Source organism: Patagioenas fasciata, chromosome 33 (genome assembly GCF_037038585.1).
Source record: "Patagioenas fasciata isolate bPatFas1 chromosome 33, bPatFas1.hap1, whole genome shotgun sequence".
Lineage (NCBI taxonomy): Eukaryota > Metazoa > Chordata > Aves > Columbiformes > Columbidae > Patagioenas > Patagioenas fasciata.
Genome location: NC_092552.1, coordinates 2,621,277 through 2,644,478, shown reverse-complemented (window position 1 = coordinate 2,644,478; position 23,202 = coordinate 2,621,277). Strand labels below are relative to the sequence as shown.

Sequence of the window (23,202 nt, the reverse complement as noted above, 5' to 3'; positions counted from 1 at the left end):
GAGCACAGAAGTTACAAATCAACATTGTAAAATATCGTTGAAATGATTTTCAAGTATTTTAGCTGCTGGCAAAAGGATTCTCATCAGAAATGTTGTAAAAATCACAACCTCAGTAACTTCACGCCATTCTGCTCGGGAGATGCGATGGCCGATGAACCCTTGCCTTCCTTCCCCATCAGAGGCAGGGCCTGATGACCTGTAGTTGTGTACAGGTTGTTTTTGTCATGTTTTTGTCACGTCACACAAGCCTGATCCTCCATCCATTGGGTATTTTCAACTTTCCTCTGTGTTCTTCAGCCCCACTCGTACAATTTTCTAGCTCCTACCTGCCTATTCATTGAGAAAACCTGTGCTCCCATCTAGGAATATAGCTTGAAACCAGCATTAATAAACTTGTTTTCAAAGCGTGTCTTTACTTCTGTCTGTGGAGGTGGAAGATAATTTGATGTTCCCTTCACTCTCTATTCATTTTCAAAGAGTTTATGAAATATGGAGTCATCTTTTTTTCTTAGATATGGAAGAGCAGGATGGTGACAGATCACCCTGTCTGGCATTGGCCCCTCGTGCTGTTATAATTGATCTAATTCAAATTTCCAGTGATGGAAGTAACAAATGATTCTTTTTGAGGGAGCGTGTGTATTTGCTGAATTTCTAAGAAAGTTTCTGGAACACAGGCCAGTAAATTCCTTCAGTGTCTCCCGCATGCCTTGTATCCTGCTTGGAGGGGCAGGAAGGAAATGATGGAGTTTGAGCGGGATGATGGCGTTTTTCCCATCTCATGAACAACTTGGATTTCAAGAAGTTGGTGTCCTTCATCAGGAGGACACTGTGTCCTTCATCAGGACACTGTCCCCTTTGAGGTGAAACAGCTTTTCCATATGAGCAGTTTCTCTGTCAGCATCACTGCACTGAGTGGGACACTGAAGGGCGAGTCCCTGCTCAGACTCTGGAAAGGAATAAAACTGAAAACATCCCTGTTTGCACAAGGTGTCCTTCTCCTTTCTTCACAAGCAGAAAGAAATGTGTTGCAGCACCTCAGAAAAAAAAAAGAAAATTCAGGTATAGTTGTGAAATCAGAGAAATCTACAGCATGGGGACACCAAGGTCCAACATTTTCAGTGGCTGCTGTCCCTCCCAGTCCCTGTGGTGCTTTAATGTCCCCGTATAGTGACTTATTGTGCCCACAGTAAGCCTTTCTGAACTCCCAGGGCAGCCTCCACAACCAGGGACTGCACTGATGTCTTTAGCCACATCCATTGACCTCCAGGTGTTCCAGCTACAAGCATTTCCCTGTGTGTAGCGGTGCTGGCCAGGGCTTCTTTCTCTTTTTTTTTGTGTTACACAGACCTGGCCGTAACGTCAAGTCTTACTGGGTAAAGTCTTACAATGATGACAGCGATAGACTCCCCCATATAACCTGGCAGACTCAGCCATGAAGATGGGGAGTGGCCAAAGTGCAGTTTCACGCTAATTAATTGCCATTGCTTTATTCTTGGTTAATGGGAAGATTCTGAAATATCCTGCTTGTAGATGTGGTACCTACCTGAGTTTTGCAGAATGGAGGTGCACCCCCTAAGTCCTCTTGCTTTTCAACGTCCAGGCAGACCTGGCAAACCTGTACCTGAAAGCCGGTGTGAAGAACATAGGCATCGTGTTCCTGATGACCGACGCTCAAGTGGCAGATGAGCAGTTCTTGGTGCTGGTGAGTGACTTCTTAGCATCAGGTACCTCTGTCATTGCTTGATTTCCCCTTTCCCCCTTCTCAGTGTGGTTGTGCTCATGGTAGCATCTGTGGTTTTAGAATATACAGAAGGGCAATATATGAAGTGAGCTAGAAGATATGTGGGTTAAGTTCTGGACTAAAAGCCATGATAAGGTCTCCTTTGTGAGGATGTACTCCATCATCTGATAGTTTTTCTTTCTCTGATGTTGTGTACCTAGTTTTTCCGTACTTCATGGTATACTCTCTACAGTTAAGAGACGTGTCTGTTGTGACATTGCAGCTGAGGACAGAGCCCAAGGAATGTATCAACAGATGAAGAGTTTGACCTGTGGATCTCATGCATCCACACTCTAGTTACCTAATAAGGTTTTTCCTGGCTGGAATATTTGACTGCAAGTTGGTGGATGGTACAAAGCCACCAAATGACCGTGTCTGTGTGCGTCACCTAGCTGCTTGTCCCATTGCAGTCCTTTTCCTCTTTGTTTTTCCATTAAAGTTTTTGAGTTGTTGCTTGCCCAAACAATTGCAGAATAGCCAGCCTACACACAGATGCTCTGTTTCGCTGCAGAACATGGCATGAGTATGTGTGGTGGAGCACTCCCCATGCAGGGCGCACTGCAGCTACAGCGCACATGGGAGCGTGCGGCTGTGTCACCGTGACCGCAGGGGGTAACCCAGCCTGGGCATATTCCCCAGAGTCCCTGGAAAATCACTGCTACCAACTGCATGATGCTTTTTTCCTTATTTATGAGTCAGGAGTGGGAAGACTCCAGCTGGTTCGGGTGACCTCTGTGCATGGTGAGGACTGGAGAGTTGAAAGCACAGGGAAGCGATAGTTTGTGCGAAACTCCAGAGTTGACATATGTGGCTGTAAATTGGCCAGATGGTTTGAGCAGCAAACAATCTCTGCCTGTGATAAATTTGTAATCAGGAGTAAAGACAGGGGTTGTTGTGGAGGCGGGTGAGTAGCTCCTGTCACCTGTGTAGATGGCACAAATATCTCATGACATGAAGTGAAGCTCTGCAGTGTCCTGCAGCAAGGGGCAGGCCAAGCAGCCTGGTTTGGGATGTCCAGGTCATTTTGCGGTGGTTCAGAAAGGTGTCACATTTTCCTGTAGCTGCTATGTGGGGAAGAGGGGACAGATCAGAAGTCCTCACTCAGGGTCTGGGGAGGCAGCTCAGAATTGTGGCTGGACTGAGGACTGAGGAAGGGACCATGGGAGGGACCATGACAAGTGTAACAAGGGCAAGTGCCAGATTTTGCACCTGGGACACAGCAACCCTGGCTGTACAGACAGACTGGGGGACGAGATGCTGGAGAGCAGCTCCATGGAGAGCTCTGGGGGTTCTGGTCAGTGGCAAGTTGAACATGAACCAACAGTGTCCCTGGAGCCAAGAGGGCCCCGTGTCCTGGTGCATCCAGCACGGCACGGCCAGCCGAGCAGGGAGGGGATTGTCCCGCTCTGCTCTGTGCTGGGGCGGCCTCACCTGCAGCATTCACTGTGTGCAGGGCTGGGGACACAGGAGAAAAGGAGATAAAGCTACTGGAGAGTGTCCAGAGGGACATGAAGCTGGTGAAGTTTTGGAGGGGAAGCCATATGAGGAGTGGCTGAAGTCCCTGGGTTTGTTCAGCTGGAGCAGAGCAGACTGAGGGCAGAGCTCATGGGCTGCAGGTTCCTCAGCAGAAGCAGGAGGGGCAGGGCTGAGCTCTTCTCTGTGACAGTGACAGAACCCAGGGAATGGCAGAAGATGTGCCAGGGAGGGTCAGTGGGACATGAGGAAAAGGTTCTTCACCCAGAGGTGCTGGACACTGAACAGGCTCCCAGGGCGATGTCACGGCCCCAGCCTGACAGTGTTCAAGGAGAGACTGGACAACGTCCTCAGACACACGGGGTGAACTGTGGGGTTGTCATTGCAGGGACAGGAGTTGGACTCCATGATCCTTGGGGGTCCTGTCCATGTCAGGACGTTCTATGGTTCTATGACCTCCCAAAACGTGACCTAGTGCCACCCAGCGGGTGCTGCCTGAGGGCTCTGGCTGCTTCCCGCTCTCTGCAGGCTTGTTTTTCTTACTTGTTTCACTTCTTTCCATCACCTAAGGAGCTAGAACAGAATATATATTTTAGACTCTCTTATAAACAAGCAGATATCTGATTAGTGTATTTTCCTAAGTAATTAGTGCTCATATTGACAGTATCTCACTCAATAATAATGATTTCAATCAAATCAGAAGCCAGAAGGGAAGTGAATAGGTGATAAATTAAGTAACCAGAAAAAAAAGAAAAATTGGCTGGTTATGTTTTTGGCAATCAGTTGCATAACTATTAACTTTAAAAAGTTTTTAAAAGATTTCTGACTTTTAAAATGTTTTGGTGATGTGGGAGTTATTTTACCAGCACTGGCAATGGCATTGAACAGCTGCAGGAACGGTACAGGTAACTAATGGATTTGCAAAACTGAAATTATTTCATTATTGTGTATAGCATATTAGGTATTTGTGATTTTTTTTTGTAATCTAATCAGCACTGTCGATCTGACAAAAATGGACTTTCTGTACTTTGGCTTTATTCTGTGTTTGTTTAGCTCATACTTTTATGAGAAATGTTGCTCTCACAAGGGCTTATTTTTTAGCAGAATGATGTTCTGTGCCACTTTGCTGCTGCTGGGGCCTATGGGCGCCTGGCACAACGATTTTTCTCGAGGAAGGGTTTTCCCCAAGGCCCTGAAGAGGGAGGCACCTGCTTCACTTTGCTCTGCGACTGCAACAAAATCCAGACCAGTAAACCCAAACCTGCCTTCTTCTCAGGTGAAATCCCTGATCTCTTCCCCGATGATGAAGTAGAAAACATAATCAACAGCGTGAGGAATGAAGTCAAAGGCCGAGGGCTGGTGGACTCCAGGGAGACTTGCTGGAAGTTTTTTATAGAGCGTGTTCGACGGCAGCTGAAGGTGAGACAGGCTGGGGGAGTTCAGGTCTTCGCCATCTGCCTTGGTGCAGGAGCATGGGGTGAAGATGCTTTGGGCTGCCTGGTAGGAAGGTCAGACCGCAGCCTGAAAGGCTTTTCTGCCTGTTCATGATGAGAACTGTGATGCACTCAGCAAGTAGTACTGAAGTGCAGGAAATGCTCTCTGTTGCCATCACTTCTTGGGTGTTAGAAAGCACTATGGAAGTTGAGAACGTTCTCTTTCAAGAGCTGAGCAGGACCAGCCGCTCCCTTTTCAAAGCCGGGCACAGGGGTGCATCAGGACGAGGTCTTGCTGCTTGAAAGAGCTGCTGAAGGGATCAGTGTTCATGTTGTTGGGGTTCCATTGCCAGAAGAAATGAAGTATTATGTTAAAAACAGAGTGCTGGAAACTGAGTGGCATGCAATGTGCCTACAGGATTTCTTCCAGCACAGCCCATAATCCAGCATAGAAAGGCCTTATGAATATGTCCAAAAGATCCCAGAACAGTTTCAGGACTATTTCCCATGTGTGCTCAGCTCACGGGGAAAGCACAGTGAGGCGCACAGGAGAGTGAGACTGTTCCAGAAGGTGTTTACCCCTCTGCAGCGCTGTTCACTGCTGCCGGCACAGGGCCAGGAGCTGGGGAGGGCAGAGAGAGAAGCCTTGATCTTTGCTCAATGAAAGCATGTCCTCCTCCTTACTGCTCCGTTTGTGTTGGTGGGACACGGTCACTGAGATAGGGTGGCCCGTTGCTTTTTTGATGTGGGAAGGTACATGTTTAGGATGGGGAACAACTGGAAAATTAATTTTTGAGGGAAAATTTGAGGACCATGCCACAGTGTAGGTGCCCAAGGAGAGGGAATGCAGTCCTGCTCTTTCCCTCTCTGGGTGTAGAGGGGATTTTCTGATGAGTCCTGATGCTGTTTTGTGACTTTTCAGCATCTTGGTTGTCTTCTGCCTCCCGTCCCCTCATGGATCTATTCCTGTTATTGTGGTGCACTGGAAGGGCAGTGTGAATATGATTTACTTGAGGCTGATCCCTTCTCTTTTTTCTACCCTTCTCCTTAACCGTGCGTTACAGCAGATGGATGGGGTCAGCTAGGAAGTATTATTTATGCTTATAAATATCTCCAGGGTGGGTGTCAGAGGATGGACAGTGGTGCCCAACGCCAGGGTGAGGGGCAACGGGCACAGACTGAAACACAGGAGGCTCCATCTGAACATGAGCAGAAACTTGTTTGCTGGGAGGTGCCAGAGCCTGGCCCAGGCTGCCCAGAGCGGGTGTGGAGTCTCCTTCTCTGAGACATTGAAACCCGCCTGGACCCACCTGTGTGATCTGCTCTGTGACCCTGCGTGAGCAGGGCTTGGACTGGGGGATCTGCAGAGGGCCCTTCAGCCCAATCGTCTGGGATCCTGTGAAGAGGCTTTTGTACATGGACAGCTTCCTGAAACTTGCCTGGCCCTGACAGAAAAACGTAGAGGTGCCCAAGGCATATGCTTGAAGGTGCAGGAAGGATTTCTGTGTGTCTGTCCCCATGCGCAGTGGCCATGGCAGAGGAGCAGGAGCTCTAAGTTCAGCTACCTCTTCTGAAATGGAAACTAAAGTGGGTTTGTTACAGGCAGTTCTTTTGTGGCTTCTAAAAAACAGATCATGATGGAGGTGTTGACCCACTATAGCGACATCTGAGCTAACAGCAGCCTGTCCTATGACACTTGCTAAGGTACCAGCCAGGGCTAACAAGCGGGAGAGGGATGATGCACTGAGTGAGATACACTGCTTCCCAAGCTGGTCCTTGCTCACATGTTGCTACTTCATTGCATGGTGGCATCTTGTCCATGTCCTTCTTTGTGGCCAATTAACAAAGCTTATATGGATTTATGAGCCACAGCGGGCTCACAGGAAAAGGGCTGTGATGAACAGTAGTGGTAGGTTTTGGTTCTTGGGTCTTATCTTGCTGTTAAAGCTGGTTGTGAGGCAACAAAGAGGAAAGGTACTTTGCCTTGTCCTGACTTTCCGTCCTTCCAGAAGGAGTTTCCTGCTGGCAAAGGCAGAGCTTGTGCTGCCAAGAGGAGCTGTGGGCCAAGCGGCTGTGGGGCAGGAGGCTCCCCGCCTGCAGGAAAGGCAGGGGATGAGGGAAGGGATAAGGCTGGAGGAAGGAGAAATGGTGCAGGGCAGAGGGGATGCTGGGCAAGGGAGTAACAGCCCCTTGACCAGGCCCCAGAATAATGCAAAGAGAGACCCCCAGGGGCCCACATACACTGCACAATTTGCTGCAACTCAGAAACTTTTAGCAGCTGGACTGAAATAAAAGCCTGAAAAGCAAAGGACCTGCTGCACAAAAATGCAATGAGTAGGGAAAATATATTCATAAATGCTTTTATTTCTGTTCTGCTTTGTTTTGAGGTTTCTCTATTCAAAAAATGTCTCACTCTGATAAAAGCAGATTTTGAGTTTGAGCCACCTCGACTCTTTTCAATGCTGCTTTCGGGGAAACAGCCCAGGTGGGCCTGTGGTCCTGCCAGGAGAATTTAGATCCATTCACTTTAATTCCTGGTTGCACCACTTGAATACAGATGCCAGTTCCCTGCTGGGCAAAGCTTTGTTTCACTGCTGAAGCAGGGAAGGGTGGTTTTATTAAAACCCAGCTTCAAGCTTGAAAGTGTGCCAGGCTTCTGCTTTTGACCATGGCAATGTTTAACACCACTGCTTGTCTTTATTGCAGAGAAAAAATGTGTTCACTGCCACATTACGTTTTTTTCCATGCCAGGCTTGCTGGCCTGAAGTGCAAGGGCTCAAGGACTGAGGTTGCTGTAACCTCAGCTGGTGCTGTGAGATCTTCCATTCATGGAATCCCAGCCTGGTGGGGGCTGAAGGGCCCTCTGCAGATCCCCAGTCCAAGCCCTGCTCACGCAGGGTCCCAGAGCAGATCACACAGGTGGGTCCAGGCGGGTTTCAATGTCTCAGAGAAGGAGACTCCACACCCGCTCTGGGCAGCCTGGGCCAGGCTCTGGCACCTCCCAGCAAACAAGTTTCTGCTCATGTTCACATGGAGCCTCCTGTGTTTCAGTCTGTGCCCGTTGGAAGTGGATGGAAGAGCCTGAGCTGGGCTGTGCAGCTGGAACCCCATGCCTGCTCCTGGCTGTGTCTTCTCACGTTCTCCTTCCCTGGGCTCTGCAGGTTGTGCTGTGTTTTTCGCCCGTGGGCAGCAAGCTCCGTGTCCGCAGCAGGAGGTTCCCTGCCATCATCAGCTGCACGGCCATAGACTGGTTCCAGGAGTGGCCGCAGGAGGCCCTCGAGTCTGTCAGCCTCCGCTTTCTGCAAGAAACAGAGACCGTGGAGGTGAGCACCTCACCCACTGGCATCTGGGGCTGCCATGGCCGTGCCTGGGTTTGGGTTCCTCTGCGGGGGGTGCTGGTGGCAGCCAGGTGTGACATGTCCCTCTGCTTGGTGCAAGCAGTGCCTCTCGCAATGGGGACAGCACTGCAGGGACAGCACTCACCCAGGACATCTGGGTGACCGTTCAGAGAGGAATTGCTGGTAACTCTCTACTGCTTTAGGATGAGAGAAAATGGCCTCAAGTTGTGCCAGGGAAGGTTCAGATTGGATATTAACTAAGGTTTCTTCCCCAAAGGGCTGTCGGGCATTGGAACAGGCTGCCCAGGGCAGTGATAGAGTCACCATCCTTGTGGAGGGGTTAGACAGAGATTAAGTTCTTAGGGCCATGGTTTAATACCAGAGTTAAGTTATCGTTACACTTGATGTTCTCAAGTGTCTCTTCCAACCAAAATGTTTCTATGATGCTAATTAACTTAAGCAAAGCAGGTTTTTCAGAGAGGGGCACAGCCCTCAGCTGAAGCATGGCCGTGGGCACCATGTTGTGTTTGTTCACTGATAGCACTGCCAGACACACCACTGCTTTGCAAGCAAGAGCGGCAGCTTACAAATCGGTGCAGGAAATAACCTAATGCTTATGGTTATTGCAGGGAACGTGGGCTTTGCTCTCCACAGGCGTGTCTGAGCGCCTGTAATTCTCAAGGGCAAAATTATGTCAAGTTCTCATTGATGACAACCTGCTGCTAGACTAAAAGAGATTCAGTTATGTTTATTTAGCTTTTCTGGGCAGGATTTTTGTAGAATAAAGTCTACAATGTTTCTTTTTATGTGTGTGCTTTCCCTATTTGTAGAGGAGAAAAGCCCAAATTTATGCTTGAAAGGCTGTTATTTTATAGAGCTTAATGCTAGAAAAATTGCTTGGAATAAGATAAAATATGAGATAAAAAGATATAAAAAGAGGTATACAGTACATGAACAGACAAAGTTATTTTAGAGATAACAAATGAAAAGGGATCAACTTAGATGTTCCAGCCTGGATTTTGCTGCAGCAGAATAAAATGTTAATAAATTCCTTTGTATATGGCACAGATCTGCACTACATATAGTTGTTCAGTTTGAAATATTTTCTCCTTGTCTTCTCATCTTACTTTTAGGATTCAGTGAAAGATTCAATAAGCAAATTCATGGCCTATGTCCACACAAGTGTCAACGAGATTTCGCGATTGTATCTGAGCAATGAGCGACGATAGAACTACACCACTCCAAAGTCCTTCCTTGAGCAAATCAAACTCTATCAGAATTTGCTACTGAAGAAGGGCAAGGATTTAAAAGCAAAAATGGAGCGGCTGGAGAATGGCCTGGAGAAGCTCAAGAGCACATCTGCACAGGTAAGCAAACCCTTGGGGTTAAAAGCTGATGGGTTTTCGTGTTTCTCTGTTAGAGGCATCTCCTCATCCTGGTTTGAAGGAGAACTTTACCGGCTGGAACTGTGCAGAGTGTAAAATTTGCACTAGATCCTGGCTCTAGTCTGGTGTGAACTGGTTCTTTGAGGAGCAGGAGTTGTGTCTGTACTGGAAAGGAGAAGGGGAGGGATGTATATTCAGTCCCTGCTGCTGGGGTGGTGCCAGTCCCTGGTGACAGATCACAGGAACTGAAATGAGATAGGGATCCAACTGGCTATGTACATCTTTTAATTATTATCTTTCAGTTGTGACAAGATACCTTATAAAATAGAGGGAGATCAGTGATTTTTGGAGTAGCATCCAGGGGATCTACAATGACTTCAGCAAGAATCCTTTTAAAATATAGCTGATGGTCATTTTTCCTTGCATTATGCTGTCCATCTTTGAGGGAAACTACTGCGTGTCTGAAATGTAGACCAGCCATCCCCAAATCGCCCTGCTAAGGACCAGCACTGGCACTCTTGTGCAGTAAAGACTGGATGTTGTTCTGAGTATTTCACAAACCCCTCTGTAGTGACTCAAACTGCCTTTCAGAGCTTTGCTGTCTACAGCAGTTGCTAGCTCCCGTTTTTCTCTCCATTTCATATTCTATTAACTGTTTCAAATGTTCTCTTACAAGCTTCTGCTGTGGCAAATGGACCTCTCCTGAAGCTGCTCTGAGGAAATGCAGGGGGTTGGTGGGAATGAAGGACTAGCGGGTTCACTCCCTTCTGCCTATGTGCTCTGGGTAGTGCTGCTGACATAAACAACGTCTGTCGTGCTCAGAAGGGTCTGTGCCTCGCTGGAGGGTGATGTATGGGCTTTATTAGTGCCTCTTGGCTCTGAGAGCCTGCGTCTCACTTGAGCACTTGCTTTCTTCATGGTGCAGGACAGGTCTTTGAGGACACAGAATGGGAGGGGGCATGTTTCATGTCCCCTTTGCAGGTTCTGTCATCTCCTGCGGAAGGATGGGGCTGCGGTTGAACAGCCAGTAGCAGAGAACACCAGTTAGAACCAGTGATGTCAACCAGAGCGACCTCACACCCACCCTACCTATGGGGGGAAATCATTTTGCTGACCTGTGCATTGCTGCTGGTTTTGGTGGTGTCCCAGTGATGGAAAATTTGTGTTAGGTCTATTTTTTATTGCAAGCAACTAATATGAAACCAACCTTTTGAGGGGAAACAAGTCCCTGTAGTGTCGGTCAAACATGGGAACCTTTTGTATTCTTCAGTTGTATCTGCATATAGGTGTTTTGTTGGCAAGGGTTCTCTGACCAGCCACAGAAGAGGTGCTGAGGAGTGGTGGAGGGCTGGGGAGGAGATGGGGAGCCACAGCACCTTGGGGTCTTGTCTATTTTACTGTTGCGAGAAGGATAAAAGGAAGCGATGTTCATATCTGGTTGGAGTAAGGCTGGGTGAGAAACGCCTGTTTGTGAGGTTCCTGAAGATGCAGAGCAGTGAGGAGAAATGTGTCAAATTTGCATCTGAGATTAGCACTGGGGGCCTAAAATTAAACACCTGAAATATCAGATGTGTGCAATAGTCAAAACTGCTGCCGAGTTGAAACAAGGGTGTGGATATTTAGCAGTAGTGAAAATCATACCAGAACGTTCAATCTTGTCTGAACTTTACACTCACCCATGGTTGGTCCTGGTGCTGAGGAGCTGACGAGTCTTATGTCTCAGGTGTGTCATCTCCAAGCTGTGTCGTGGTGCTTGAAAGTGATATGTTGTGGGTTGTTTTGGTTTTGTTTTTTTCTTTAAATTTCAAAGCAAAGGTGGAGGATTTCGATACCTGGGTGTGGCCTTACGTCTGAGGACTAGTGCTCCTGTCACCAGGATTCTCCAGTTTCCTGCTGCTTGGATGCCACGACAAGTTAATGATGAGTTTTATGCATTTCTATAGACCTTCCAGTGTGGCCTCAGCATGAGGGAGCTGTTGTGCAAATAGTTGCGGGGTACATTTTGACTTAACCATTCCAACTTCAAAATAACCTCTTCCCCCTCCTTTGACTTGTTTCCCCTCTCCACCCCTCGTCCCTGCTCTGGACAACTTGATACTGTTGACCAACTTTTCTTCTAAAGAAATGTTTTCCATTTCCTATGTTTCCTCACCATCTTTCCCTGAAGACAGCGACTGTCCTCAGTACCCTGAAAAGCAGGAGCCGGCTTCCAGTTATTAGGACATAGAAGACTTAGGAAGATGCATGGGATGAGTAATTTGTTTTTCCAAGTGATGTTCACCATGAAGAGGTCAGCGCTCTGTTCAGAGCTCATTGCTGAGTCATTTTTTGGATGACCTTGGTTAATATTGCATCACTGGATTCCAGATCCAAGTCTTGCTTGCTCTATCAATTAGTCGCTGACCTTTGTGATGTATTTTGTGTTCTTGAAACAAAGCAGGGAAAATGAGGTAAAATGAGTCTTCTGGGAACCTGCCCTGCAGGTTTTCTGTTCTTTAATAATTCTTCTTGCTCTGTCCTGGTTGAGTGTTCATGGGTAAGAAGACCAACAAGGCCAATATCCTGGTGGGGGTTTGTTACAGCCCACCCAACCAGGATGAAGAGGCAGGTGCAATATTCTGTGGGCAGCTGGGAGAAGTCTCCTGATCGCCAGCCCTTGTTCTTGTGGGGGACTTCAACCCACCAATGTCTGCTGGAAATACCACACACAGAGAGATTAATAGTGTTCTCTCCTCACTCTGGGGTGATGGTCTGCTGTCATTTTTCCTGCCACCTCGGTCTCTCTTTGTACAATTATTCTTGAAGTGTTACCCAAAAGTTTCCGAAGAAGCAGCAAATAGCTCTGTGTGCAAGCTGCCACCCTTTTTGGTGTGAGAGAGGGGAAATCTGAGTACCTGGTTACCGTGACGTTTGTAGAAAGAGGAGAATTTTTCATGCCTTTATTCCTGGCATTGCTGTGCCAGGGACGGCTCCGCAGGCCACCCATGGGAGCGCATTAAATATTTCAGCTGTGCCTTCCCGAGGCGGCGGTGTGAGCCCGCCCCGCTCAGCGCTGTCTCATCAGGCGTTTTCATGTCTGGGCATCAGGCTGTGTGGGAAGGGAGGAGAAATGGATGTGACAGACTGGTTTTGCTGTGGAAACGAGCCTGACATTAAAGGAAACTTGTTTGATGTGTTGAGGGGGTGAAACTGGAGGAGTGAAGTTCATAAATCTGCATTCCTGGTGCTGCCCCCAGGATACCACTAAAGAGAGTGGATTTAGTTGTTTAGGCGTAGCTCCTGTTTCTCTCTTTCCACTGCACAAACACTATTAAATTGTCCCTGTTCAACTGTGTTTGAGCTGTAGCCTCACTGGGGAAGTGTGATTTGTTTCCTTACACAGGTGAGGGAGGCTGGAGGTCAGCAAACGTCCCCCAGATGTGGCGAGGTCTGTTAGCAGAGGGTCCTCAGCTCCCACTTGGATCATTTCCACTGGGAATTTAACGTGTTGCCCAAGCCAAACTGGGCAGTAACACACACCTTCACAGTAACACACACCTCTGGCCTTCCAAATGTTTCATTCGGGCAAAGCCCCAACTGAATTTCTTGATTTTAAAATCCTGACAGTGTTACAGCAAGTCATTTACCCTTCCGCTATTACATGTGCTTGGCTGAAAGAAGGTTTTGTCAGAACATTTTCTGTTCTCAGGGGCTGTGCTGAGGGCTGAATTTACATCAGCTGTTGAGTGCTGGTGGGTTTTAATCCCTCACTTGTTTTGTTGTGGCCACGTAAACCCCTAAAGCTCCCATTCATGTCTATATCCAGCACATCATTTTTGGGCAGAAGCTCACAAGCCATATCTGCTATCAGTGAAGCCTCCCACTTCAGTTTCCTGCAATCCCCAAAGATGTGGAGCTGAACAAGAAGCTGCTGCTGAGTTTGCTGAATGAAGGGATTACATGCTCCTGAAGGCTGGAGTCATCTGGATTTACAGTTGCGTCTTTGCCCAGGTGAAAACAGCATTGTAGTGCTGGGCAGCAGGAGGTGACAATGACTGAAGCGCACAAAGAGACTTCTAAGAAACCGCCCTCCACTTGAAGCTGATGCCGAATGTCAATAGCTTCAGTTTATATGATTGCAAATCTTGCTCTCTCTTCTGGTATAAAAATGGAATTATCAACAAAAGCAAGTGTCTGACTTCCCTTCTAGTAAGTACTTTTATGTAGGTAAAGATGTATTGAAGGAGCATTAAGTAATCCTTTATGCGCCTGACCTCAGGACAGGGAAAAACTCCATGGTCTGCACAGAGCCTGTGGAAATTAATCGATAGGGTGCTTTTAGAAAGAGACTTTCTGTCTTGGAGTGAGAGCCAGTGTGAGCTGCCCCACCATGTGAGCGCTCCAGCCTGTTGCTGAAAGTGCTCCTACCTTACGCGTCTGAGTAGCTGCTTGGTGGAGCTGCTACCACTGCTGTGCCTCGAGGCTGCCAGCTGAATGGGGGATCCCTTCTCAAGCTCATTTGACATCACGAATTGGAACAGAAGTGTGATGGGAGCGGCTGAGGGACCTGGGGGGTTCAGCTGGAGAACAGGAGCTGAGGGGAGACCTTCTGATCTCTGAACTGCCTGAAAGGAGCTCGGAGCCAGGGGGGGTCAGGCTCTGCTCCCCAGGAACAAGCGCCAGGAGCAGAGGAAACGGCCTCAAGTTGCGCCAGGGGAGGTTGAGGTTGGATGTGGGGAACAATTTCTTCCCCAAAGGGCTGTGGGGCATTGGAACAGGCTGCCCAGGGCAGTGCTGGAGTCACCATCCCTGGAGGGGTGGACAGACGTGGAGATGAGGTTCTTACGGATGTGAGTTAGTGCCAGTGTAGGTTAAACAGTTGAACTTGGTGATCTTAAAGGTCTTTTCCAACCAAAATGATTCTATGATTCCACAATGTAAAGTCCCTCAAGCCTTGGGCGTCTGACAAGGGCTGTATGTGTCAGCAGATCACAATCATGATGTTTGTGGTGTGAAAAATGCCCTTAGTGCCACAAGTCTGTAGGACCTGATGGTTGTAAGGGAACTGATGGGCATCTTCTTCTGCCGTGTGTGTGCGGGGTGCGGGGGGGAGGAGGTGTGTTGCAGGGTGTGCCTGGCAAGCAGGGGGTTCCTGGTGCACAGGACCTCCTCAAAACCTGCACGTGGCAAAATAACACCTGCTCTGTTCTGTAGGTGTCAAGGCTGAGAAGAGAAAGAAAGCGTAGCTGAATTGTAGTGCGTCATCGCCACTGCCAAACACATACGTACAGTGCATGCGTGCCTCTGTTAGAGGGGACGTGATGTGACACCAGATCTCGTGTTCAAAGAGAGGTGACAGCTGGGTGTATTTGGTTTTCTGATGAGAACAGCTTGCTGCAAGTGCCTGGCCTATGGTGAGGCTCCTGATTGCACAAAGGCAATCCCAGGAACAGCTGAAATGAAAGTTTCCACCTGCTTCCCATCAGATCATACTCAAAGCAGCATTTGCATTGCCCTGGCACCTCAGTCCTCTTTCCAGGCAGGGAGCAGGGCTGGGACAACCTCAGCAGCTCCATCTGCTGATGGGGTTTCTCCCCTGCTGGGTTCCTCACCGCTCGCAGGCTGCTCCACTGTGTGCACCACACACACCGACCCTGACCCAAGCAACCATGGGCAAAGGAGAGCAGCAAATCTTGCTAACAGCTAGAATACCACTTTTCTGTGCTACCGTGGCATTGCTTGCTTTGCCCACAGGCCCTCTGTGCTTTTGAGTGCTGCTCAGCCCCTCCGGAGTGTGACCCTGTGCTGCTGTGCAGGGCAGGAACAGGTTGGTGCATGTCTGTGCTCCCACATGTGTTTCTTCCCTCCAGGTGGATGAGCTGAAGGCCAGGCTGGCAGCCCAAGAAGTGGAGCTGAAGCAGAAGAATGAGGATGCTGACAAGCTGATCCGGGTGGTGGGAGTGGAGACGGAGAAAGTGAGCAGGGAAAAGGCGATTGCTGATGAGGAGGAGCAGAAAGTGGCACTTATCACCCAGGAGGTCGAGCAGAAACAGAAGGACTGCGAGGAGGACCTGGCCAAAGCTGAGCCTGCCCTGGAGGCTGCCCAGGCTGCTCTGAACACCCTTAACAAGGTAGGGTAAAGATTCCCCTGGGAATCCAGTATCTGCCGACTGCATTGGAGCAGGGGGAAATATCATCTGATGGCCCAAATTTTTGGGCGATGTATTCACCCTCCTCCAGCTTCCTCCCAGCTGGTGCATACTGGGTTCTTGGTGTAACTTAGAGTAGCAGCAAGGCTGCACCAAGTTGCCTTTTACTCATGTTTATGGAGAGCAGGAGGAACTGGAGGTGGGTGTTTCGTTTGCACCTCTTCTCCACTGTTGGCTGGCTCCACTGCTCGTTGGTTCTGCCCCACAAGGAAGGGAAGGTCACCTTAGAATCATAGATCCATAGAATCACAGGATGGTTTAGGTCGGAGGGACCTTCAAAGCTCCCCCAGTGCCACCCCTGCCCTGAGCAGGGACACCTTCAACAGCTCAGGTTGCTCAGGTCATTCCCCAACTTATACTGGAACCTGAACGGACCTACAATTTATCTTGACTTGAAGTTCACACGGCATCCTGGAGCAGAAAACTCCTGCTGCACCCAGGGCAGAGGAGTGGCCAAGCACCTGGTGCAGCTGGAAAATCAGAATGAATCCCATGATTGCAGCAAGGCAAGGCTCTGTCATGCCTCAAACCATGGCTCAGTCATAGCCCCGTTGGGGGAGAGGAAAACAACTCTCCGTCATCAGGAATGGGTTTGCTGTTTAATTAGCTTTCAGAAAACATGGCTTTGCTGCAGAGATGTGTTGCTTTGGCTCTTGTTCCTGGAAGGGAAAGGACTGTGCAAAGGGAAAATGTTTGTCTCCTTATTAGTTTTGGTTTCGTGCTGGAGCTGTAGAATATTTCATTAGGCAAAGATTAGGGAGATGCTGGGATTTTTCTCTAGGGACCTGTGAAGCTGCAGTAGCAGAGCACTGGAAGGCATGGTCTCCTTTACCTGCTGATCGGAGATGCGCCGGAGAGCTTGACCTGCTTACTAATGTGAATAATCTGCAATATTTGTGTGTGTATATACGGTTTCTCCCCAATTATCTGTCTTCTTTGGGCAGCACTGCTATATGCAACATTAATATGGAAAATAGTGAGAAAAACTGTCAAGTAGAATGCAGCAGTAAATATACATAGTTAGCTACCAAGAAGCTCAGTAAGTATGTGGATACATGGACATTTCTGTGCCAGTGTCACCTGCTAGTTTAAAAGAAGAACAACCATGTCTATTCAGACTTGTATAGTATATGCATAAAATAATTAAGGTAATAAGTATATGGACCATGATGGATGCCCAGCAGGTTATGACAGACCCAGCACAGAGCACCTGCAAAATCAAAAAAATGCAAAGCCAGATGTGACAGTGAGTTTGAAAACTTAGGAAATCAGGTTTTAGAGACAAAAATGCCCTTTATCTCTTGCAGTGCAATTTGTCTGCGGGCTGTTCCTCAGCACCTGCATCCCCTAAGGAGTGCAGGACGTGGAACTCGGGGGATCTGATGTTTCGACATCCTCATCTCATTTTGGGAGGAGGGAAGGAGGAGATGAAGGCACAGCGACTCCGGGACTGCCTTCCCCTGCCCGTGGGTCTCTGCTTGGCACAAAGCACTTGCAAGAGGAGGCAGAGTTGTCTCTCTGGGCAGCCTGTGCCCGTGTGAGAAGGAGGATGGTGCTTGGCCAGTGCTGCTCAGTCTCCGCACAGGTTACAGAGAGCAGAAAACAGTGACAGTATCAAAAGCAACAAACTTGCCATGCAATTGCCTGCAAGGAATATCCCCCTGGAGATGGTCCAGAGACATCTGAGGATGCCATAGTGGTTCCTGAGGCAGGTGGCACTCGGTGTCAGTGTCCTGTCTGGTTTCCATCCTGGGGATACTCCAGTGTGCAGAAGAAGAATTTAGAGTGATATAAGGTTGTAGCATGGAGGGTGTTGATCTCTTCTCCTGAATAGCAAGCGATAGGATGAGAGGGAATGGCTTCAAGTTGCACGAGGGGAGGTTTAGATTGGATATCAGGAAAAATTTCTGAATGGAAAGGGTTGTCAAGCATTGGAACAGGCTGCCCAGGGCAGTGGTGGAGCCACCATCCCTGGAGGGGTGGAACAGATGCGGAGATGAGGTTCATAGGAACATGGATTAGTGCCAGAGTCAGGTCATGGGTTGAACTTGATGATCTTGAGGGTCTCTTCCAACCAAAATGATTCCATGATTCTGTGATTAAAATGCAACAGATTGATGCCATCAGGGAAAAGGGCAGAGCTCCTTTTACATGGTACTCAAGTTCATCAGCGTGGCGCTCACCATGGGCTTGACTTGTCCTCTTCCCGTGGCGCCAGAAACTCTCACAATAGGGAAGGAAACCAGGCACCCCATGCTGCCCAGGGCTTCCTCCATCTCCTGACCAGGACAGCATCATCCTCCCCTCCACCCAGGGCAGTGGCGTCCCCGTTCCTGTCATGCCGTGAAGTGTTCACTTCCTAGGGAAAGAACAGCAGCACCCACTCAGCATCCCATTGCCAGCAAGATGCAGGCTGTGAAAGACAGGCTGCTTTGCCAGAGCCCCCCAAGCAGCACCCCCAGCACACGGGGGCTCCGGAGAGGCCACATCGTCCGTGCTGCTCCCGGCTGAGCTGAGCTGGGTGCTGGGGACACGGGAGGGAATGTCGGGCTGCTCGCCTGTGCTCACGGTTGGCTCCGTGTCATCGAGCATGTTAATTAGAGACGTTTCACACTGGAAATGCACACAGCTCCCAAGGGCCTGTTTCTGCCAGCTCGATGATTAAGAAAAGCTCAAAGCAAACGAAGACACATTTAGGAATAGATTCATGGCAGATACCTTTATCTAAAAAATGAATGCTCAGAAGTACCAGACTCTCGCACCTTGCTGCCACAGATAGAAACTGATAGAAGCAGAACATCAGAGAAAATAGATTAAAAACTATTCAGAACTGATAGAAACAGGAGCTGACTGAAACTCATAGATTTTCCTTAAACCAGTGTTGAAACAGCCCTTATCCTTGTTTTGACAACAGCGTGTCATCTGAGCACAGCTGAGTTACCCGCGCTGGTTTTTCCTATGCTAAAGCTAAATCGCGTGTGCGTGGAGACAAGATTTAAGATGTCAGCAGATCAAATCCTCAGCACTGCTTTATTGTCACAGTTGCAAGGGTGTTAGGAAATAGGTGCTTTCTCCACAATTCACCTTTTTTTAACTTAGGTTAAGATTCATCCCACTTTCTATTAGGGACTCACTGAAGCTGCCTGTGTTGACAGTGGAGGAGGTGGATTAGCTGATTTTCTTGTGAGGGGACTGTCTGTTCACCCCAATGACTGCCATCCTGCTAAAGGTGCTTTGTTTAAGTGCCTAAATTTGGGCTGGATGATGGCCCCAGGGGTGCACACAGATAGTTCAACAAGACCTCAGTGCAAGGGTGTCTGGCACAGGGAGTAGTTGAGCACAAAGAGAAGAGCTTCAAGGCAGTTTTAGAGGGGCTGGGGGCAATTTGAAGAGGTTATTATTTGGAAAGTTTTCCTTTTTCCTTATCCTGATCTTCTGAGACGGCAAAAAACCTCCTGCAGCAGGGAAAGGGTGGGAGTGTGGGGAGGAACATGGGGCTGGGCTGGTCCGGGTGCAGGGAACTGAGCACATGTGCTGCAGACATGCACAGCGGTGATTTAGAGGCAAGAATGTTTGGGCTGGAAGAAACCCAATTTATCAGATTGATAGCTTGGGAGCCTGACTCTATTAGTTGCAAAGTAGAAAGCAAACCCATTAATTTTTGTCTAACAACCTTGTTTTCCCGTTTTCAGAAGAATCTGACGGAGCTGAGGTCCTTTGGCTCACCACCTTCAGCTGTCAGCAATGTCACCGCAGCCGTGATGGTGCTGATGGCCCCAGGAGGAAAGATTCCCAAGGACAGGAGCTGGAAAGCAGCCAAAGCCGCCATGGCCAGGGTGGATGGCTTCCTGGACTCCTTGATCAAGTTCGACAAGGAGAACATCCATGAGAACTGCCTCAAAGCCCTTCAGCCCTATTTACAGGATCCCAAGTTTAAACCCGAATTTGTGACCACCAAGTCCTTGGCGGCGGCCGGGCTCTGCTCCTGGGTGGTGAACATGGTGCGGTTCCACGCTGTGTTCTGCGAGGTGCAGCCCAAGCGGCAGGCTCTGAGCAGGGCCAACGCCGAGCTGGCGGCTGCCCAGGACAAGCTGGCCAGTATCAAGGCCAAGATTGCTGTAAGTGCTTGCCCTTCGGTGGGAGCAGTGTAAGGGAAAGGGACCTGGGGGTCCTGGGGACAGCAGGGTGAGCATGAGCCAGCACTGGGCCCTTGTGGCCAGGAAGGCCAATGGTACCTGGGGTGGGTTAGAAGGGGGTGGTCAGTAGGTCAGAGAGGTTCTCCTGCCCCTCTACTCTGCCCTGGGGAGACCACACCTGGAATATTGTGTCCAGTTGTGGCCCCTCCGTTCCAGAAGGACAGGGAACTGCTGCAGAGAGTCCAGCGCAGCCACCAAGATGCTGGAGGGAGTGGAGCATCTCCCGTGTGAGGAAAGGCTGAGGGAGCTGGGGCTCTGGAGCTGGAGAAGAGGAGACTGAGGGGTGACCTCATTAATGTTTATAAATATGTAAAGGGTGAGTGTCAGGAGGATGGAGCCAGGCTCTTCTGGGTGACAACCAGTGATAGGACAAGGGGCAATGGGTGCAAACTGGAACACAGGAGGTTCCACTTAAATACGAGAAGAAACTTCTTCCTGGTGAGGGTGGCAGAGCCTGGCCCAGGCTGCCCAGGGAGGTTGTGGAGTCTCCTTCTCTGCAGACATTCAAACCCGCCTGGACCCCTTCCTGTGGAACCTCAGCTGGGTGTTCCTGCTCCATGGGGGGATTGCACTGGATGAGCTTTCCAGGTCCCTTCAACCCCTGACATTCTGGGATTCCGTGACTTGTCACACTGGTCACTGCCTGGGGAGAAATCCTCCACTTTGGAGCAAACTGCTTCTCTGTGCTCACGTGTGGAGTGGGAATCCAAAGATTTTTTTTTACTGCTGCTTTCTACATTTCATCTGTTCTTCGCCAGCCTTGCTTACACCTTGAAAGAAAGGCTAATTAATAATTCTTATTATTCCCACCTAGTTTTTCAAAACGTAATTTACCTCTACACCTGGGTCCTCAGGACACTCATTGTCTCAAACCAGTGTGTTCCTGGGGGGGAAGAGGAACCGGAGGCTCATTCAGAGCACTCATAGCATGTGCTGGGCTGGCTCCCTGCGCTCAGTCCCCGATGATGGGCGTTTTTTGCAGGATGACGACTGCTGAAGTACGAGGCTAAAAGTTTGTCCCTGCACAGCTCCCTGATGGCAAATCTTGTGCATCATCCTTATTTAGTTTTTTGCTAATTAAAAAAAAAAAAAGAAAAAAGGCAGCGCAGCAGGGACATCTTTACCCAGCCTGGACTGGGATGTCTCCAGGGATGGTTCATCCACCACCTCTCTGGCCAAGCTGGGCCAGGCTCTCACCACCCTCAGGGCAACAATTTCTTCCTCATGTCCAGCCTGAATCTCCCTCCTTTAGTTTAAACCATCACCCCTTGTCCTATCGCAACAGGCCCTGCTCAAAAGTCTGTCCCCATCTTTCTTATCAACCCCATTGACGTATGAAAAGGCCACACTAAGGTCTCCCCGGAGCTTCTCTTCTCCAGCTGAACCCCCCAGCTCTCTCAGCCTGTCCTCCCAGCAGAGCTGTTCCAGCCTCGGATCATTCCTGTGGCTCCTCTGGCCCCGCTCCAGCAGGTCCATGTGTGTCCTGTGCTGAGGACCCAGAGCTGGACCAGCACTGCAGACAGCAAAAAAACCCCACAAAAAACCCAGACAAATAAGTCAATAAAATCAAAATACGTAAAAAATATTGACAAGTAAGTAAAAATATTGACTTATTTTGGAGCATGTGCCCCGAAACCTGCCTTTTCTTAACATGCTGTGGATCTGGCATCCTCCTTCATGAGTGAAGGATCCTGTGTGTCTGTGCCTTCGTACTGACACCACAGTGTGTGCAAAATCCCCTTTAAAAATCAACATGTGTTGTCAGCTGGGCTGACAGTTCTGTGTTGAAATATGCGGCTTTGAGATGTGCACTTAGAGAGGGGCAGCGCTGTTCCTGCAGCCCAGCTCGTGCGAGGACTCATCTGTTCCATCTTCGTTTTAGAAAATATATAGCTCTTTTGATGCCTCCTAGGCTTCTTAAAATGCTTACTACACTTTTTAACTAAAAATATTAAAGAAAAGGCTGCAGATTCCTCCAGTAGCCCCTTCCTGCTGCAGAGGTGGGCACAGCACCTGGAGCAGGGCTGGATTTAGAGCTATTTAGCCTCTAATTCTCCCATCTCAGATGTGAAATACAGCACTGGGAAACATTTTTTTATCCCTTTATGGTTCTTGTTTCTGAAGCTTTTAATGTCTGAGCTTTTTCTCTTCTTTCTTTTTTCGAAGAAGTGGGATTTGGTTAAGGAAGTGGCAATCCCCCCAATCTTTGGGGGGATTACTGGTACCTCACCAGCATGCGCTTGCAAAACTGATTGGTTTAGGTGAGTTTTCCCCTCTGCAGATGGGTAATGACACACTGCTCGGCGCAGGGCTGGATCTGTAGGGATATCCCTGCTTATCAAACTGTGATATCTTGGATACCTTCATTGACGTGAGGCTGATTCATACCTGCTCACAACAGGGCCCTGAGCTGCCGCATATCTATTTTTTGGAATAAATGAGACTATTTGGATTTTCAAAAATACTTATCACTTTGCCTGGGAAGTAAGGTCACTACAAATCTGGGGAGGGTAGATATAGAAGTGAGAGCTGTCCTCCCAGCTGCACACAGATGTGTTTGTGTGTTACTGCAGAGTGGGTCTGGTGGGCATTGCAGCTCTGACCTGTTCTCACAGCTCACGCTCATGTATCAGATTGTGCTTGTGTAATGGGGTTTTATATATAGGAGTGTACGTATGCACACGCATTCATGTACCTGCAGGGACAGAAACTTTTTGTGTTATTAATTCCAAGACAGGTCAAGGAGGGAGCGCTTTGTGTTTTCCAGTATCCTGGAGAGCTGCAGATACTGGAATGGAATGGAATGGAATGGAATGGAATGGAATGGAATGGAATGGAATGGAATGGAATGGAATGGAATGGAATAGAATAGCTCCCCCGCAGTGAATATAGAATAGAATAGAATAGAATAGAATAGAATAGAATAGAATAGAATAGAATAGAATAGAATAGAATAGAATAGCCCCCCCGCAGTGAATCACTCCCTGACAGCCGGGCAGGACAGGGGTCCCGGCCCCGGTCCCACCGCCCCGGGCGCTGAGCAGGCAGCGGCTGCAATAAATGGCGATGGGCAACCAAGCGCCGGTGCGGTCTGAGTGGGGGTCCCTGGGGCAGGATGGCAGAAAGCCCGGCTGTGTTTGCTTTTCAGGAGAAAAATAAGCGCTAAAAAGGCACTTTGGGGGTGCCCAGGTGGATCCGGTGGTACCCAGGGCCCCCCAGAGGGAGCACTGGCAGCAAACCGGTGGGCACCAGGGCAGAGCCAGCAAAGGCCCATCCTGCACCCCGGGTGGGGCTGAGGTGTCCATGGGCTTCAGAAACACCCCCTGGGACTAACTGGGGGGACGGGGTGAGGGGGTAACCAGGGGGCTGTGCAAGAAGCCGGGCTGACTGTCGGCAGCCGGAGGAGGGG

General features: G+C 49.1%; 1 pseudogene; it reads left to right on the top strand.

Moving 5' to 3' along the window:
- The window catches only part of LOC139826018 (dynein axonemal heavy chain 9-like), an 87,468-nt pseudogene extending 67,689 nt beyond the window's left edge, over window positions 1–19,779 (top strand).
- Window positions 19,780–23,202: the final 3,423 nt, after the last annotated feature.